Consider the following 21,323-nt stretch of genomic DNA (forward strand, 5'->3'; position numbering starts at 1 on the left):
CAGATATATTAAAATCTTTCTTTTTGTCCTTTAGTATTTATGACTCAATCATTGTTGTTTATCTGGTACTGTTTAATGAAACTAAATAAACAGCAATATCACACGAGGGAGGCAAAGCGCTACTAGCTTGATACACTTCGGAGGCTACTTCATATTTCAAGGAGAAGTCAAATTGCAAGTTTTCCTGAAGACATGTTCTATGTGCCCCCACTAGTCTAAACATGGTATTTTGATTCATATTATGTTTGGGGAATGTGAATAAAACAGAAAAATACACCAGGTTTTATCAATCGCAGGAGGCGGCCATTTTGCCTTGTACTGACACATGCCGTCAACTGAAAACGACATCAAAAGTGCCAAAGGACTCCGTTTGCGAACGTCACAGAGTCAAAGCCAGATAACAGGTGAGCCATCATGGCCGACACCTGAACCCTTAGGCACTGTGATGTCATTTTGAGTTGACAGCAAGTGGCACTGCAAAACAAAATGGCCATCCCCAATTTTCGACTTCTTGGCTCTGCTTTAAACTATACAAGTGCAGATTATTGAAACTATGGCTGCAAATAATTATTTTTACGAATAGATAAAGATGACGATTTTGTTTTTCATTCCAGTCATTGTTTTGGTGCATAACATGTTGATCATTGTTTTCCAAAGTCAAAACAGACGTCTTGTTTTGATTTAACACAATCAGGCAGGACCAAAAAATGAGAGAATGAGAACTTGCGATGGGAGTTTTCTATTTTCAGTTAAACACCATCTCAAAACAATTAATTGAAATAGTTGTCGATTCATTTGAAGAGATGTGCGACCGCACCATGATTGCAAACGCCTCCCCAGATCACACGTTCCAGCTTTCAATATGGACAGATGGTGGAAAGAAAAGTAAATATATCCATGTTACACATCAGAGTGGAAACGCGAGCACTCGATGGGAACGGATATGTACGCATGCCGAGACACTGCTTCATGGTACTATAAACAACTCGCTCGCACACATGGCCCGAAACTAATATGGACGTTCTTGACGGCTCACGTATGAGCACAGTTGTGTTGTGGCGGGGCCGACCCAGGCGATCACATCCGCTTCCGAGCTCGGATGTGCCAACGTGATATCTACTGGACGAGGCTCTTGGGGGAGAAAAAATAAATAAATATAAAAAAGGTCGCTCTTGTAAATTTTCACATGGTCACATCTACTTGGGCATCATTGGAATGCCCCCCCCCCCAACCCCCTTCCTGTTAACATACATCTGTTTAGTCAATATCGTGAGCAAAAAGGAACATCGCCATGGCAACCCGCCGCACGAACACACAACAACGCCTATAGGCGAGGAGGGAAAAGAGGTCAAGTCACGTTTCCTCACATGTGTGAGAGTTTTTTTAGCGTCGCCGCCACTCTCGGCTTCACGCGTTCTGACCTTTTCTCTTCCTGTCAACTTCCCGTCATGTGACTCTGTGACTAAAGGTCACGTGTCGCCATTAAGGCTTTTTGGGGAAACATGAAAAAGTTACAGTATCCCACACAGCAAACCAATTCAAACACATCGTTTTCATGACCCACATATTTATTCACCTCATATGACACCATTAAAAAGCTCATTTGCATGTGGATTAGTGATTTTTCCATATGAAGACATGCAATAGAATGTTAGAATACTAAAAACAAAATAATTGAACCAGAGCAAAGATGCTATTGTTAGCATGGCTTTGGTTGCTTTTTCTCATCTCTCATGTGATGTCATCACATGTATATTAATAGTATGAGATGAGCACACGGGCCAGGGAGAAATTAAATGATGCTTTTTTTATTTTTTATTTTTTTTAAAGACAATGCGTTTGAATAAAGATTTCAAGACATGGAACGTAATAATGTTCATCTTATTTGAGGCTGCATCCCATCACAAAGTTGAAGCAGTGATTTCCAAAAATAGGAACATTATTCCTTCGACGGTCAAAATCATAAATCAGATGAAGATAAATGAATTGTCATTCATTGTAATATGTGTGTACAATACATGCTAAAAGTGTAATATTTCAAAAATGAACACAGACAGACGTGTGTGTGTGTGTGTGTGTGTGTGTGTGTGTGTGTGTGTGTGTGTGTGTGTGTGTGTGTGTGGAGAGAGCGAGAGAAAGTGAGGCACCTGCTCAGCGGCCTCGCTCCAAACAAAGCCCCCTCTGTCCCCCCCAAGTGCAATGACATGCCCGACTTCCTGTCTCTATTGGGACCAACGGAACACATTAGAGGCCCTGTTCTATTCTCCACAAACACACATGCATATTTGGTCTTCAGGATTCGACTGCAAATAAGTAGGAGGCATCGATTATGGGGACGGAGGCTGGGGCAGATCAATTAAAATACAAAAGAAATGAGATGCTTGCGTCCCTTTCATTTTCAGGCCTGATAAACATGAGAGATGCTTTACCTTGGCAACCACACAGGCAAATACTGTAGCTATCAAGAGGGAAGTCACATGAGATTTTTTTAAAAAAACAGGGAAGGATTACATCGAAGTTACAAAAATGACATTAAATATGTGCCGTCATTATTCGGACCCTCTTCATATTTTTTCATTGTTATTTTTGGGGCAAATAAAATCACCACTTTGGGGCTGAAGCATTTAACTTGGTGAAAATGTATCCCCTCATATTTTAGCACCCACCTGGAGGAAAAAAATAAATAAAATAAATCCCCGGACAGCAATTTCACCGATCGACACGTCACTTTTTTGGGACATCAACCATGAAAGGAGGCACTAAAATGTCTCACGGGCTCTACGCCATTTTGATTTTACAAAGTAATTTGAACAAGTTTAATTGTAATTTTCTTTAAAATAAATAAATAAATAAATATAAACGGTTAACCCTTTACATTTTTATATGACCATTTCTGATAAGACTTCACATTTTGACTCTGCCACTCTCCCCCTCCCCATCACATTTTTAAAAAATGCTCGCCTTGTGTTTTGGAGAACCTCATGGACGAAACCACACGTAATATCTGTGTCAGAGGGTAGAAAAAGTAGAAGATTGCTCCCAAAATGGGCAGCGTCCGAGCCAAATAGGCATCCACAAACCCAAGCGGATGTGGCCAAACTCTCAACCGACTTCAGCCAAACCGCAGTGTGGCTATGAGAAGCAGAGTAATTAGGGGAGAGATGGTATTTAGAAAAATTATTGTTGTCGAAATGATGTTTACAGTCTGCAGTGGGCCGTTGGCGTGCAAACAGATAATACTTTTACAGCAGGGGGGTGGTTACGTAGTTTAAAATGGTTTATTTTTTATTTTAGAGATGAACATTGAAATCCATGACTTAGTTGGTGAGTAATCGAGTCTTAATGGGGACATATTATGAAAAACTGACCTTTTAAATAGTTTTTATACAAATACTTGGTGCCTTTTGCCTTTTATTACTGCCTATTAGCAAAAATCTGCCCAGGATTAAGAACGGTGACGTCACAACTCTGCTAATTTACATAATGGCATGTGGCCTTGGCAATTTTAGCATCTGCTAACGACAACAAAGTGTACTGTCTTATTTTCAGAGACAAGTATCTCAGTGATCTGCAATAATGTTTTTCATTAAATTCATTAAGCACAAAGGATACACAACTGTTAGTATTGTTGTCTTGTCTGTCTACATGTGTTGCTACACTGTTAGAGTTCAAATATCTATTCAACTCATGATAACACTTCCATGTAGATGCTAATCATTAGCCCATCTATGACGTTTCTTATGTGTTAGCATTAAACGTGCAGACTTAAAGTCAAAGTTACGTGGTTGTTTGAAATACAATTCATTTTTTATTTTATTTTGACAGCAACTGGAAGAGGCATTCACAGCTTGAAGCTATTTTTAAGAGTTGTTCACAATGCCGAACTTAAGCTTTTTGTGAAACTCGGGTCACTTGTATCTCAAGGCTCCACTGCATTTGGCTGCTGATCATTTTTAAATAAATTGTTGCTTGTCTTTATATCTTGATGTAACACAACCTTGATAATCAGGACATTTCTCTTTGAGGGGTCCACACAAGAAAAAATGTAAGTGTGTGAGCGTGTGTGCACCACACTCTGGCTCCACAAAAGACTCCATGCCCAGCAGTCATAGTCAGCAGAGACGACTATAACACATGCTTGTATACGCAAAAACACACACACACACACACACACGCTACCTCCAGCTCACTCTATAACAAACAGCAAGAGCCAGGGGCCCCCTAAGGCTTCCTGTGTCCTACACACAGCCATCAAATAAACACAATCACGTCCATTTATCCATGCACACACATTCGCGCAACCACACAATGCATTCATTAGTGCACAAGCGTGCTGCGACTAAATCCACAAGCAACACACAAGGATTGCGACATGCGCATACACACAAACGGAATCAGGATTTCTTCATACAGGAAGTGGGAAGGAGGAAATCGGAAGGAATCGGGACCACTATCTAATGGTTTTGGTGGTTCAAAAACCGGAATAGTGAGTTCACAAATTAAGTCTGTTTTCTTTGGCGCCGTCAAATTTCGTGTCATGAAAGTGCTCGATTCCTGTGGTCACTCGAAATATTTTTGTTCTGAATTCATTGTGATAGCTTGGATCATGTATACGAAACCCCACTTAGGCAGACGACATGCAATGAATTATTTGCATGGAAATGCCATTCATCGATACTATCCCCGCTAAAACCAGCGACACTTTTCACCCCCAAATTTCACATTCGTTCCCAATGACACATTGAACCTCACAGCTTCACATCATTTTCCACATTGCCATTTCATTCAATATCACTGCAGATCACACAACATGACTCCATATTCTTGCTTCTGCCTCTCATAAATTACAATAGGTGGCGTGTTTTTTTTTCCTCCATCAGCCACTGCACAACAACAAAACAAGGACTTCATCATGTGTGTTAAGAAATCTTTGCCCAACTTCAGTTAGAGGTTCGACTTTAAAACAAATAGTGCACTAAGTCTTTTGTCAAGTCACGTAACCCTGTAAGGGAGAAAGTAGAATTAGGGTGCGATGAGGCGGTTGTGGAGAAGTGGGGGTCGTTCGAGTAATTTACGCCAGGAAGTAATTATGTAAATTCTAAAGCTGCCTCTTCCAGTTTACAGGCGGCCCATAAACCAACGGTCATGTCTGGCTGGCAATAAACATTATTTATTTATATTTATTAATGCTTCCTCCCCCAAGCTTTACTTTTTTTTTTTTTTTTTTTTTTTTAAGCGAAAGAAGTTGTTATTTAAAAGTGCCCCAGCTGAGCCCACATGATGAATGTGGGGATGCAGGCTACAAAGTGAAGAATAAATGCATATTAAAAATTTTAAAAAGATGTTCTGTGTTAGTTATTTTTATAAAAGAAACACAAGCGCTTGATGTGGGTTTGTTTCATGTGGTTTTATGCGTTTAGGAAAAGAAGGGTTGGCTTTCAAAAGTGGGTATTAAGCACAGTTAAAAGGCCACATAACAAAGAAAGTGAAATGGGGTGTTAACATGAAGTGCAGTGTGTGGTACTCATTTGGGAAGATTGTGATGTAATCTGGGGGAAGCACAACGGCACTCATCAGTTTTGTTCGAAATTGTTGTTTCGCGATACTTTGCCGGATTATCATTTCATTTAATTTTGAAAAAGTGGAAGGGGGGGGGGGGGAGGGGGGAATATTCTATCAGAAGCCAGGCCCTTTTAATATCCACCACAGTTTTGGAATTCTCTGCCTCACATCCATTTTGTCTTATGTTTGGGTTCCCAAATGTGGCCCCTTGTCTTAACCAGAGCAACAAATTATCAAGCATTAAAAACATTCAAGTTAATGCTGACTTCATTCATCCTGAATGGTTTCCTCTCCATAAAGGAATCTAACTAAATCCAGATTGGATGGCGCAGGAAGACAACTTCTGTCAAACAATGACTTCATCTGGAGCAATAAAAACATGAGCTGCACTTCCTTCCCAATATTTACAGTTGTTTTTTGTTTTAATTTGTTTGTCCTTTCCCCCCCCCCCCCCCCCGCAACACATCCATACATCAAGCCAGGTGGCTTGTTTTCGACGTCTTGCCCCAAGATAAAACCTGTAGTCTTATTTGGCTATCGGGGGGTATCTTGTCACAAAGTCCGAAGACTCCCAGCAGATTGTTTTCCACTGACAGGGAGGAGGAATTCCCCAATGACATGTTGTATCCCATCCTAACCGTAACATCCTCCCCACAGGGTAAATAAAAGCTCCACATTAGTGCTCGTGTGTGAGAGAGTATTCTTGTCTTTCTGTGTTTGCGTGGCACTCAACCCCCCCAGCCCTCACCCACCGCCATGATCCTTTTATTGGGCCTCATTGATAAACTGTCCAAATTTGTGCTAAAATCACGTATGGGAACATTTAACACACAAATCTGGGATTAATTTAACTACTTGCTTAGATTTGTCGAACTCTGCAAATTTTCTTATTGTCATTTTGGGAGAGTCCTGTAGCGCAACTTGAAACTCCCGAGCCGATCTTGTTTTGATGCAGGGAACCGATGTGGATGGTGATTTTGCTCATACACTCAATTTAGTCATGGTTAGGACATTTCTTCAAATTTCTGACGCCCATTGAGACTAAGTTTTTCTAAACAATATTGAGTGGTAAGTGCAAGATTTTAAAAAAAAGGTCAAGAAGTATTGTGTAATAAACTACAATTCTCAAAATGACTTGTTTGACTGGAATGATAGTTTTGAGTTAATGCTTTTAGGAAAATTAAAACTTTCCTTTTTATTTTTTTCTGTTAACAAAAAAAAGTTGAGGCTTTTTTTTCGGTTTTGTACGTGAAATTAACCTTGGTACATCTGTATGCTGCGAGACATACTGTATGATCTCGCCGACTCCAAGGGAACCCCCCTCCGCCCCTGCTCCAAACCTTCAGTCAACTTTTGTTCATGTAAAAGCGAGACAAGTAGAGAGGAAATGTGCACGAACTGGAGTATAAGCATGGGTATTTAGGCGTGTGTGTGTGTGTGCGCGCACACGTGCACGCATGCACACCCAGATAGCCTGTGTGTTTATTTAGTTTGAGGTGACAGCAGGAAGGAAGGCAGGTTAACGAGCTGCCGGCTCCAGGCACATGGTGATTACGCAACCATATTCAACTACACGCGCGCACGCACGCACACACACACGCACACAAAGATAATGCACTCACCTGAGCGAGGAAACAGGAACCCTTTCAAAATACGCAGGCCCATTTTAGGACTCTTGTGCTACTCGATTTGTGGGGCTCCTTCGCATACAATGGAGAGACGGGAACGAGCTGGCAGTAAGTGCACTTGACTGCGGTCAGATCTACTGGGTGGCAGGCTAGCTGGTTCCACGGTGTGTGCCACCAAGACACAAAGACCACATCTAAAGTAAGGGAAAAAGGCAAACAGACTCTGTGTTTCAGCCTTAAAAAAATCGGCATCATCCGCATCACATGAGAGAGCATCAGTTGTACCACAGGAAATGGTCCAGTTTCACCTGATTAGTCCCCAAATTATTTATTGTATATTTGTACATTATTCAATGCCAGCGAGATATAGCGACAGACGGAACACTTAGAAGAGCGACGACTGATCATTTTTGGGTGTCTGCATGCCCGCATTAAACTGCCTCCTGACCACTGGCGCAGTAGAAAAGGGTCATTCAGACTCAAATAAAGAAGAACAGCTTCACAACGACTGTGACTCAGTAAACTGTTGCAATATTTGTTGTTTTTCCGCACAGGATCCGGTTAAAACACAGCAACTATCATTCCTAAGTGTTGGCCTCTCAATGGCATTTTCCATTCTGCATTAACATTCAGCTAGCGGCGACAAGTTGTTTTGTTGTTTTATTTCCACAACATGTAATTCTCTTTGTTTTATGTTTAGTTTGACTTCAACTGGGAGTGACATTAAACAGCTTAAAGCCTCTCTTTTGAAGAGTGGTCTGCCAAACTGCTGCTTACTGTGAAGCGATTTCAGAGAGAAATTCCCAAGTCGGGTCACTCGTAACTCAAAGCAGCACAGCATTTGTGTACAGTGAAAATATTCATATGTTCACTTTAAACCCCCACAAGGATTTATATACACACAGACACACACACACACACAGCTGCTGACAGACCATCTGCATTATACTTGAATTGAATATAATCGTTCCTGGCTCTGTACTGTTTGACCCTTAGAGTGTGGTCACAGTGATTGGATTTGAAAACATGTGCTCGCTATCATGGCTGCCAGGTGCGACATCAGCATTTGTGGGGGTTTTTTGCTCCGACTTGAAGCATCCGAGAGAGAGCCAAAACCTATGCTGTTTTGTGTGAGTGTGTACATGTGTGTGTATGTGGTGATGATGGTCAACCGAGCAGAAAAGACCCCCCACATCACCCATTAACACGGTCTCACCTTTGACCCACCACATCCCCCCACCGCCTACCTCCATTGAAAGGCTTGCTAATAGAGGCCAGGCTGTGCAGACGCCGTTCATGTTTACAATGACTGTAGAAAATGGCGGATGGTTACTCCAGTGGTTCTAAAACTTGAGGCCCCAGACCACCTGGTGCCATACCTTTGGATCCGGAAAATAATTTGCAATGGTGTTCGGGGCCCAATCTTATGTCATGTAATTGACGCTTGCCTTAAAATAGTTTACATGAGCCTACAGATCTCACTCGATGGAGGCATAACACTACTTTGACCAAAATGAAACTCCTCAACTCACTGAAACATAGTCCCTCGACACCAAGATCTGTCAAGATGGCTGCAAGTAGTTTTTTGTTGAAATGAAGTGCCTCAATTCACTAAGGCATAGCTCCTTGACGGCAAGAGGATATCACTGCATGATGAAGTCTGTGGAATGAAGTCGTATTTTTTTTCCCCAAAGTGAAATACAATTTTTCCAGATTAACATCAACAAGCACAGTTTCCAAATTCCCTTTTATGCCAATATTTTACGCTCTTGGAAAAATTACACAAATTTTTACTTGGGAAAGATACACTTTTGTACCTACATTTATTTTCTAAAATATATATATATTTTTTTATCACCATTCAACAACTTTTTTCCCCCTCAAAAATAGGCAACCTTTTAATTCATATGGTATTCAACGATAGATGTGGTCTTTATGTTGATCTCATTCACTACCGTTGATGTTCGTCAGCTAGAATCCAACCGTTTAAATGCCGCCGTTTACTGTCAAGTACATTTTTGAATGGGAAGGCATGATAGAGGGTCTCACCCAGCTTGTCTGTAAAATTCATGTTCGTAAAGTCCTACAATGACAAACAGATCTGTATAGGTGGCATTGCTTTTGATATGAGAGCGGCACAGCTTTTAAGTAGAAGATGAAGAGCAGGGGATGAAGTTCAGCTTGTCACAATGATAATGAGAGAGAAAAATGCTGGCATGGTGGGAGTCTGACAAGTTTAGGCCCCTATCATTTGAACTTGAAAATTTGAAGCATACATATGTGTAGTCGAAACTGAGTGTGTGTCTTGGTTCATAGAAGACAATGTGTATCACGTTTCTGAAAAAGATGACAGAGTTCAAGGAGTGAATGACAAACATCATATGAAATATCAGGCGAAAAGGGGAACTGCTTTGAAAACAACTGGTAGTGAATGCATTCATTGACATTCGGATTATGAGTGGTCCTTGGAAAAATTCCTTCCTTGCAAGTGGGCTCTGAACCCCAAATTTTTTTTTTTACACAGCAAATTGACTTCACATGCAAAGTGGATGCACACAAGAGCTCATTTTGATGAGCCCCGGAGCCTGGGCTTGCGTTAGGATTAATAAATGTGCACAATTGAAGACTTCCTGTTATTTAGCGGTGAGGCCAGAGGAAGTTATTCCACAGGACACGAATCATTTTGGTCAGAACGCCGGCCTATAAATACTGAGAGCGCTACGCACTCCACATCCCGCCTCCTTCCTCCCTGTTGCTCCAGTCCGCCAAATGAAAAACAGGAGTGCAGCAGAAAAACAAAAGCAAAAGAGAAGGCGTGCGTGCACATGCATAAAACAGCTTGATGTTGAATGCGAGGAAATTGTTTGAACATGCTATTGTATGTAAATGACGCCGACTGATGCCCACATCAAGTAGCTTCGACAGTGCTGTCAAAGTAACTCTAACTCATTCCTTAGTGTCATCTGCTGAGTAAGCTGTGATAATATTAGTCATTTGCCATGGAGGATAAAGAATATATGCCCACGAGTATTGTTATATATCTCATGTTTACATGTGGTGCCGCACTGTTTGTGTTCTGATATACCTCACTCATAGGGTGTAGATAGATAGATAGATAGATAGATAGATAGATAGATAGCAGGGGTATACATGTCTCCAGCAAAATGTAACGACCTGATTCGATTCCGTGGGATTCTGATTTGATTCGATCTTTTGTCACTTACTGCATATTAGGAAGCAACATGTAAAAGTTCTCCAAAGCCCAAACGATCCAAGTTGCGGGAATTAAATTCAAATAAACAACAAATCATCCGCAGTGTGAAACCGATTTGTATCTGTGTGTGTATGTATGTATGTATGTATCTAACTGTACAAGGAAATTGTCTTTAGGCGGGCGATTCTTTCACATACCATGAGAGGGATCCTATGAATGGTGCATGTACCACACTTTGAGATTATTAGATCGTTTTAAAGCATATTACAACCCGAAAGGAGGCCTTTCCTTATTCATTAAAAAAAAAAAATCACTGTCCAAAGTCGGTAATCTTTTTTCTCAATCAACCCGTTTGTCCTGGGATTTGATCGCCCCCGGCAAAATCGGAACTCTCTGTTTACCCATCCCATAATAAGGCTCATTCAAGCTCGGGACATCTTGATTAGGTCTGCTGAACGTCTGGTTCTCATTTAGGGTGGAGGATGGACGCAGGAAGAGGAAAGAGAGTGCAGGATTGAACCAGAGGTCAGTGGAAAGAAGGTGAAATAAATACAAGCATGCCTTTGGAAGAGCAGGTTAGGTCAGAGGACGAACTTTCTACATTCAACATTAGTGCAGCCCATTATAGATGAACTTATCCGGTTTACCTCGGTTGGCCTCAAGTAGGACACGCTGATAAGTAACTATCCTGGAAAAGTTGACAAGTGACAGAAATTGAACAGATTATCCTTGAATGAACCGCCCGGTTTCGTATGTGTCGCAATGCAAATAAGCAAGCCGGGTACCATTATAACCAATCAACAGGGAAGAAAAAAAAAAAAAGAGGAAACATCAAAAGGTATATATTTTACAACTCTGTTTGCGGGTGAATGTCCGAGAAGGATTAAGACCACTGTGAAGACGAAAGAAAAAAAAGTGGCAAAGTTACATAAAGTTTGGATCTTGCCAAAAAAGTTGTTTTGTTGTCTCTTCTCAAAATCTCTCTGATTACAAATTAATTTATCTAAATTGACAACATTTGTTTCGCAATATTTTTATTTTGGGGAAAATTCCAAATATATACTGTATATTTTTGGTAAATGTAGTACTTTGTTCTTGTCATAAGAAGTATTTATATTGTTTCCTAATTTGAAAACTTTGCCTCACTTGTAGTAACAATGTTTTTATTTTGTTTTCAATGTGAACCTAATACTCTTTTGTACATTTCATGTGATTATGTAATTGTTGCGGGTTCCTAAAAACAATAAAGGGATGGGGGGGATGTTGGACGCGTGATACAAGGAGGAAAATATGGTGTAACACTCCCGCGGCAGTTTATCATTCCCAGCAGATGCTCGGCCTCGGCAGTGCTCACAGACACACCAAGTCGCAAATATATACAGTTACTGTAAATTTCGAAAATACAGAGATACTGTTGAAACTGCACATACTCCCACGGTATTTATGCATGGAAAGAGTTCAGCGCAAACTATGCAACACACACACACGCAGCACATCAGAGTGGAGTTCATGTAAGCGATAAGAGACAAGAGTCAACAGCCCAGCAGATAACCTGCTGATAGCGTGTTCCCTTGTTTCCGCTGCCCTTTTGTTTACCCAATGATCCCGTGGATCTCCATACGAGTGGTGCAGGCACACATATGAATTGGGCAACCCTCACTCCGTGTCATTATGCTCATATGGGAGACTTCCAATGACTGAATATGCAATTTAAAATGAAATCTGGATGGGGATAAAGACAGAACCTTGAGGGACTCCACATTCGGATGGATTATCCTCCTCAGCGGTCCCACACCAGTTTGAGATTCACAAACAAGGAGGGCGAACGAGGAATGTGAAACAAGCAGAATTTGAAGGACTCTACGAGGAATGTGAAACAAGCAGAATTTGAAGGACTCTACGGGAATGAGGGAAAAAAACCCAACCTGGCTTCAACCATGGGAAAAAAAACACACACTCCAGATACGTGCACACGCTCACCAGTGAAATCCCATTCAGATTGTGAACCACCTGCTGCATTCCACAGCCAACAACTCAGCTACTTAAGAGCTAGACTTTAATCAGTCTGTCAAAAGGCCAAGCATGAAATCCCACCGCGTGTTTGACCACCTAGACTTTTAGTGCCACCTGAAAACACCATACAGGTATTTCTAGAAAGCCGCTTATATCCAGTTAACCGCTTATCTATCAATAACTTATATAATATGTAAAGACGTGAAGGGCAAGAGCAGCAATGATAGTCACAGCCGCATTGTATTTTGCATAAAAATGAATAATCAATAATCAGTCTTTCACTCATGTATAGAAACTAGTTTATCCGCAAAGTAGATGTATTAAGGCAGCAAGAATAGCAACATTTTATGGAGCATGAAATCCTGATACATCAACATTGCTGACTATTCTTGGTGCGTTTCACATTCACTTATGCAGATATTTATTAATATTAGCCCGACGAGCCGCCACCCACACTTTCTGAGCAGCCACGACAGGACAAGAGCAAAAAGAAGAGGTCATGACAAAGGGAGCCCGGGAGTTTTAAAAACCATTTCTACGCCCATCAGAAAGGGGCAGTCGGCACAGCATGGCCGACTGGAGCGCTTCAAAGCAGAGGTAGGAAGAGGAGGGGGGCTAAGTCACTTCCACTGGCCTTACATGTTCAAGGGGAAGTGGGGAGTTTACACAGTGACACGGAGGTCATAGGGCAGGCCCGAAGGAGGAGACACACGGGGGCCATTTGTGTGGACAAATCTGATTAAGTTGGATTTGTTTTGCTCGGATGTGTCAGTTTGTCCAAGCATAGCTAAACACACCGCTTTAGAAAAACTCCAAACCCAACCACTTGAACACACACATTTCAAGATTTGCTCTTTTATGTCTAGTCTATTGACAAATATTGAACGCTAGCCAAGCATGTGTTGCATCTATGCATGGACGACAATGGCCCCAGTTGCCTTGGATAAATTACATTAGATTATGGAGCAGTAATACAACCCGTCTACTTTCCTGTGATATGTATTATTAATTTTGTATTTTACTTTTAATGTTTCACCTTTTCCACACCAATATGTTACAGAAAGCAAATGATTGTTTAAAACAGAAAAATGATAGACAAAGTTTAAGATCAAAATGATTCAAAATAAGGTGGTGTGACAAACCACATGTACAACTGTCTCAAAAGAAAGCATCTAAAATGAGAACTGGTTTGAGATAAGAATAGAACCTTGCGGGGCTTCACATTAGGACTCGTGTGGCTGCACATATCATGATTTTTTTTCATTCAGACTTTAATTTTCATAATTTCTTTGTTTGAAAGAATAAATATGAAGATTTATTCATGACATTGACAAAACTGCAGTGTGCTAAGGACAAAACCCTGTGGCACTCCAAACTTGCAAAGTTTTGAAAATTTTTCCTCGACAAAATGGTCCAAGATTCTTTTGTGAGTGTAACTAGGCTACATCTTTTTTTAATTGCGTGATTAGTTGCTATTTTTCCGTCTCACTTCAATTTTCCCACGCAACGACATCTTTGAGTGTAGATGACGTGCGATTTGAATGCCATTATATTATATCTTTCCTGATCCATTTTTATTCCCCTCACCATTACTTCATATCACTCACCGCCTCCTCCTCCTCCTCCTCATCTTCTCGCCAACACCTGTGCCCCTGCGGAGGAGGAGGAGGAGTTCCGGAGAGGAGGAAGCCCCCCGGGGTAGCGAGGCACCTCACAGATGGTTAGCAAATTACACCTTCATTACCTCTCGTCTACGCTTCCTCTGGTCAGCGTTTCACAATGACTCGCTGTTCCTGTCACATCTGCCAGCATGTTGGCCTACGGCAATTAAAAGTTGTTTGTTGGTTACTAGCTGTACACAGACACGCTGATATAATACAGCAGTATAATTAGACTACAGAACGGAAACACAGTGGCTGTTTAGAATGCTTAAAGGTTCACGTTTTGATCTGGCTCTCCATTCAAATGTAGAAACAAAATAATTATGCAGGGGCTTGTTTATTCGCTGCTAATGTCATAACTTTATCGTCCAATGTCAACCTTGGATCATACTTGTATCAATTCAAGCCAATTTCACATATTGAAGATGACCTTATCCGTTGACAACGAGAAAAACTAAGTGCATTTTTATGATTTTTCTTGATTGTATTTAAATTAATATCCCTAAAAGAGGTTGATATCCCTAAAAGAGAGAAATGTATTTCAAACCATAACAAATCTACTAACGGATGGTGCCAAAGAACTATGTTGAAGTAAGTTAAGGAGTTTCATTTTGACAAAGTTATTGCTTTGCCACCGTCCTGCGGCATTTAGAAACTTTTTTTTTTGTGGTTCAATGTTCATATTTCACATGGTTTGCAATGTACAGTATTCATTTTAAAACAGGTAGAGTTACTTGGCCTTTGAATGGCACACTTGCCGGCATGAGAAGGCACTGTAGAGAAAATATTTAAAGTGAAGCTACTAAAAAGACAACTTTCCACCACACTTGTCCTTTAAAATGTTTTAAAAAGTCTTACAATGGCGCAAACCATTTCGTTTCCTTTATTTCAGTATTGTTTTGATGTTGTATGTACAGTAACAGTAGGCTAACCGCTATTGATTGGCAGTGACCGCGGACCACCTCCCCAAGGCCCTTTACCCTCCTTCCCGTGCCTCTTCCAGCCCAGCGTGAAAGCGCACGCGAGGGCCCCAGCGCAGCCATTAGTCAGGCTGAGAAGGCATGGAATAATAATGAACAGCGCTCTCATGCATGAGCAAGCAAAACCCATCACCGCCACCATCAGCTAGTTTCCAGCAGCCATTTCCGTCATCTAAAATGCATGTCCCTCTCACATGAGCGGATCTCGCCGTTCTCTGGCGAGCACTTTCCCCCTTCCCAGCACTGCTGGCTACAGTAGAACTGCCGGGCGGGCGGGGGGGGGGGGGGTATCCCATCTCCAAATGGTTGGTTTTGTTGCACACTTCCCACCTTTTCAAACAACACTCATTTAAATCCAAACTTGCTTGTGATTAATTGCTAACTTCTTGCTATTAAATTAAATATGGTTACTGTACAGCAAAATGGTCTTAAAAATTGGTTGGAGAAAATATGCTTCCCATGTCAACACAACAAAAGACAACAACAACAATAGCAAAGGCCATGTTTGTTGATGCATGCATGACATTTCCTACTTTGCGTCAGTCTTGAACACAGCACAACTTAATTCAACACTTGTCTGCAGAGCACATTAGCAAATAAAAGTAAGAGTGTCCTGCAGTTTAGCCTCCAGCCATAATGTTGCCCATGTCAGACCACACTTCCTTCCATGTGTATACTCCACCACCATCCAAAAAATAAATAAAACAGCTCAAGCTCTCACAGACTATTATTAATGACAAAAAGCAGCGATAATGGGCATGCCAGTGAACTGCACAGCACATTCAAGAGGGCGGAAAATCACAACCACACTTGGCAGCTTAGCACAGGGGACCGTTGTATGTAGCAGGGAAACAGTTCAAACTTGGTATTTGGTGGTAAACAAGCTTAAATGAAGAGAATTTACCTTAACCAAAGTTGACAAACAATCTCCTGGGGTTCAAACAGGCTGGCTTGCTAAATGGGAAGCAGGAAATGGTGGTCACATGACCACAAGATCAGGAAGTGCAAACACAGGTGTGCTGTTTGGCAGGTGCATTCATTCTCTGAACCGTTTTACCATCACGAGGGTTGTTGCTATTCCAGCTGTCTGCGGGCAGTAGGCGGGGTACACCCTGAACTGGTTGCCAGCCAATCGCAAGGCTCACAAAGACAAACATTCCCGCTCACATTAAGATTAAGATTAAGAAAACCTTTATTAGTCTCGCAATGGAGAAATTCCCGATTCAGAGCAGCAAAGTTATGAAAGGAAGAAGTAGAACAACCAAAATATAGGAGCTGCTGGAAAGGCAGCCACTCATGCGGCGCCATTTTGAAGTCAAAATAACAAAAATAACACAACACAACACCACACATAGGACACAGACAGTCGTGCAATCTTCACCACGTTTCTGCATACACTTTGTTGTCTGAAGCAGTTATAGATGAAAGAGGAGAGGGTCTAAATTCCCACCTCTGGACAATTTTGAGCATTTAGTCAACCTACCCAGCATGTTTTTGGAATGTGTAAGGAAACCTGAGTACCCGGAGAAAACCCACCTCGGTACGGGGAGAGCATGCAAACTTCACACAGGAAGGTCATGGTCGGAATCGAACGCATGACCTCTGCGCTGTGAGGCAGACTTGAGGCTAACCAGTCATCCCTGTGTCACCCAGATGCATTCAGGGACCTTGGAAATCAAGAGTTGTGTTTTTATGGATTCTCACAGTATATTCACTTAAAGTAATTGCACATCGGAAAGGAGATTCATTCCACCACAAACAATATAAAACAATCATATAGACGCAAACAAAGAAGTCTCACAACTATTTGTAATTGACACAATCCGATTCTGTAATACTAGTCATTTTTCATCGAGGATAAAGAATATATGCCTGTTAGAATTGGTCCATTATCTGTGCATTTTGTTTGTTCTACTGTTTGCTCAAATGGATCTAAAACCACAACCGTTTGTGTTTATCTCTCAATCAGATTTGCCATTATATATTTGTTTTAGGCTAGCAGGTTGTTCTTAAGGCAATGAAGTGTGGTTGTTTCAAATACATTGTGTAGCTCTCTTTGTTTTAGGTTTAATTTCACGGTCAACTTTAACAGGGAGCAGCTTGGCTTTTGTTGATGAGAGCGACGAAACAGCACTTGAATATCAAGTTTGCATTTTGCAACTCAAACAGGAAAATTGGTGAGATGATGGCTTGTACCTTGAAAAACGTGTAAGTCAGGTATCAAGTCACAACTGTACTGTACACAGGACAATTTTTTTAATTAAAGCGCAAACACATGGCACAATTGTCAAAGAAGTTGTTTGCCATGAATGGAGGAAACAGATGACAATATAGTGTGGCTATGTTGAATTGCCTATTCATTGACTGCACCTGTGTATTTGAGCGACACAGACTCTCCACACTTTGCTTTCAGTCCTCATATTGCAGGTGTACCCAATGAAAAGTACAAGTAGGAGGATCGCATAAAGACCACCACCACAATAGCATCAGGGCCACAAGTGATCCACTGCAGCATGAGTGACAATGAAGAGAGAAAAGCAAGAATGAGTCATACGCAAGCCCCTCCTTCAACCCACCTCCACTCATAGACCGCCCCCCCCCCACCCCATGTAGCCACGTTACGTTCATCCTGACTCATTCGTTCGCAGCACAGTATCACGCCTACTTTTTTGCTTCTCCACGCGGACGGCCATTCATCTGCAGCTCCATTCACAAAAAAAAATTGTTGGTCGTTCATTTAAAAAAAAATGCTGGTGTTTGGAACATGTACGCATGATGGAATACTTCTTTCTAATTTGGTGGTCTGGTGTGGCGTTCAGTGCCTGCCAAGGCCACCCGCACTGTAAACCACTGACACACTGTTTTTTATTCCCACTTCCTCCCCAAGCTGCTGCATCTTCATCCCTGTCTTCCTCTCTCTGGTTAGCTCATCTCTAGACAGTCTGCTTCCCAGGCAGCTAATTATAGGCCACAGTTGTAGGGGGGCCGGATGTGACAGGGTGCCTCCGAATGTGTGTGTGTGTATACATTTGTGTTAAAGTCATATATGTCACATGGCATATGGAATATATGCCTTATTCCGCATTTAAATGCTCTCTAAGCCTTTTTTATTTTTTGCTTATTTTTGTAAAGACTTGCTGTCAAACAATTGTGTTTCGTCACTGACAAGTGTGTGTTTGCATGTATGTGTGTGTGCCACCAAGTAGGATACACAACCTCAGCACCTCCCTCACTGTACTGCAGCTCTGACTCATACAAGGTGGATGCAGAGACAACTGGGGTCTGATGATTGGCAATCAGCGTGCACACACAGTTTTCTATCATAGGATGTGACCGATATGTAAAGTTGAATCGTTTTTTTTTTTTGTTTTACCCCCGCAGATAATAATAAAAATATTCTGTCACTACCATAAAACCAGATGTAAAATTATTAGCTGCAATGAGTGTAAAAAGTATCGTCCAAGTTGTAATAGTTGGATGTAGTCGTGCAGATACGCCACCAAATAGGTGAGTGAATCATTGATGCAATTTTGTGTCATGTGTTGAACACACAAATACAAAATGAAAACACTCACAAGGAGCATAGCTAACATGCTCACACCGAACAAACCTTGAGGTAAATGGCCAATTAAAGCTGGAGACAGAACTTTTTTGTCATTTGCTAGACCACGCCCCTTAAAGACCCTCATGAACACACAAATACTGTGCGACTTTAAATGTAATTATTTTGTATTACTGTACGGCTGTACGGAAGAAGGTCAAATAGTCATTTGGGAATTGGAGTTTACTTTATCACACAATACTTAGCTTTTTTGTCTCACATGCCACAGATGCTCTATAAGTGAGGAGTAAAATAAAAAAATGAACACAAAAATTCACAAAAATGAAACTAAAATTAAGCATTTTTGAAAAAAATAAAAGCTAATAAAAACTACCAAACCGGCTCGAAAAACTAATTAAAACGGACTAAAAAAAACAAATGTAAAAACAACATTTAAAAAAGTAAACAATTAAAAAATATTCTCACCATGTCTCATATTCAGAGGATCTGGTTTTGAATCTCTGTTGGACCATCTCTGTGTTGAGTGTGCTTGCCTGTTAGGCTAATGACATCCATCCAAGATTCAAAATGGTCCAAAGGTGTGAATGTGAGTGTCAATGATCTTTTGTCTCCATGTACCTTTTGACTGACTGGTGACCAGTCCAGGGTGTAAACTTTCTCAAGTAGGATTGATGAGGACAAGCTCTTTAGAAAGTGGGTGGAAGGAATTTAAGTGTGCATTGAAAAGCTGACTTCCTGTGATGAATTGGTCACCTGTATTGCATCACTGATGAGGATGGTAAAGAAAAAAAAAGGAGACAACCTCCTCCTGCTCTTCTTCTTCCTCTTCCCTCCATCATGCTCACTCCCCTCCCCATCCTGACGGGATGAGTCACAGACATGCCAGTTCCCTTGATGCACTGCAGAAGCGTCATGTGACGTATCCGCCGCCACCTGCCGTGCATTCATTCATTCTTTCGCCCAACTTTCATTCATAAAAAAAAAGGGCCAATGCTACGAAAAATATATATGCAAGAGTTGAGTGGTTTTTCATTGATAAATGTGTGTCAAGGCTTTGCTTTCACCATGGATGCTTTATCAGGTTTTATAGTTGCCATGGTTACAGCATGCCAGGAGACAAAAAGAAAATACAGGCAAGACTCGCAGTGGTGCAGTTGGTTACATAATACACTCACCGGACATTTCATTAGGTACACAGCGAAGACAGGGGGGGGGGGGGACTGCTGTCTGAGGATCATAGGGGGCCTGTGGGGGCTTGATCTGTCTCATAATTTTAAAAAAAACATCAAAGGAACTGCTGTATAAATCAGCCTATATGACAATCAATCAATCAAAATCAGTATGTCAATATCACCGATAAAAACATTCCATTACCTACTTACTAAAACCAGACCACCAAATTAAAAATTGAGATGCCCTTGATGGGATGATGTGACATCATCATTCAGGGACAAATGACGATTGACAGTGTTTTGGTTACCGTGACAACAGAGACAGTGTCTCCACAATTGAAAACAGACAAGGAACAATCCAGATATGCACAGCAAAGGGCCAACTTAGTCCTCTCAGTGTATGAGTCATAACCTTCTGCTTGTATCTAATATGTATTGTCACTTCAAATATCTTTAATATCTTTCAGTGTGTCAAACAGCCAACGGTGGATATAAAATCTCTACACACCCCGCAAAATGCATGGTTTTTGATATAATAAATGAGACCAAGATAAATCATTTTATCACTTTTTCCACTGTTAATTTCAGCTGAAACCTCTACAACTGTACAACTTAAAAGTCATCTCCAAACAGGAAGCAAATAACTGAAGTAATGTGTTTGCACAAGAATACACACCGTCATATAACTGAGAAATTTTGTGTGCAGAATTAGCCGATCACATTCTAATTGCCACCATTTGAACAGGGTAGACTTTTCAAATCCATTGGATATAGAAAGAAGTTTTTTTTTTAAAGATTTGTGGAGGTGCACAATTGCGCTGCATTTTATTGACATCTATGCAGGTGTACTTAAAGTTTTTTGACCAATTAGTGTATCATGACAATTGCATCATTCTTATTCATGACATAGTACAGCAAACCACGAGGCGTCGTTTACGCACCCAATGAGCCTGTAAAGCAACACGAATGGCAAGGTGTTTTTATGAATGAACGGTGTGACATTCAAGTTCACCCTCAGAAAGAGAGGAGAGAAGAAGCTCAACGTCCAGTATGAATCACCACAACAAAGTGGAGGAGGGGCATGAGCTGGGGTGGGGTGGGGGGTGTTGGTGATGTCATTGATGATGGCGGGGGAGTCAGTCGTGAGTCAGAAGGAGGAGGAGGAGGTGGGTACGAAAAAAAAAAATGGGAGCACAAGGGAAGGTGCATGGCGCACCTGCTAACATGGTGGATGACTCACCACTGCTTTACACACACACACACACGTGCGCGCTGGATTTAAACATACACACGAATGAAGGGTGAGGGAGGTGGGGTACGATGACTCACACACAAGTCAATGATATATACACACACACAAGGGGGACATACGATTTGGATGCATCCCACATCGTCTTCTCATTTTGGAGAAGCCTCACGCTACAATAAATTATGAATGGTGTCCATTTTTAAATTTGACAAAAATATTCGGCAATATGCGCCCCGCGATTAGCTGGCGTCCATTCCAGGGTGTACCCTGTTTTTTCGCTTG

Source organism: Hippocampus guttulatus, chromosome 15 (assembly GCF_054856545.1).
Source record: "Hippocampus guttulatus isolate MCC_2025c chromosome 15, RoL_Hgut_1.0, whole genome shotgun sequence".
NCBI lineage: Eukaryota > Metazoa > Chordata > Actinopteri > Syngnathiformes > Syngnathidae > Hippocampus > Hippocampus guttulatus.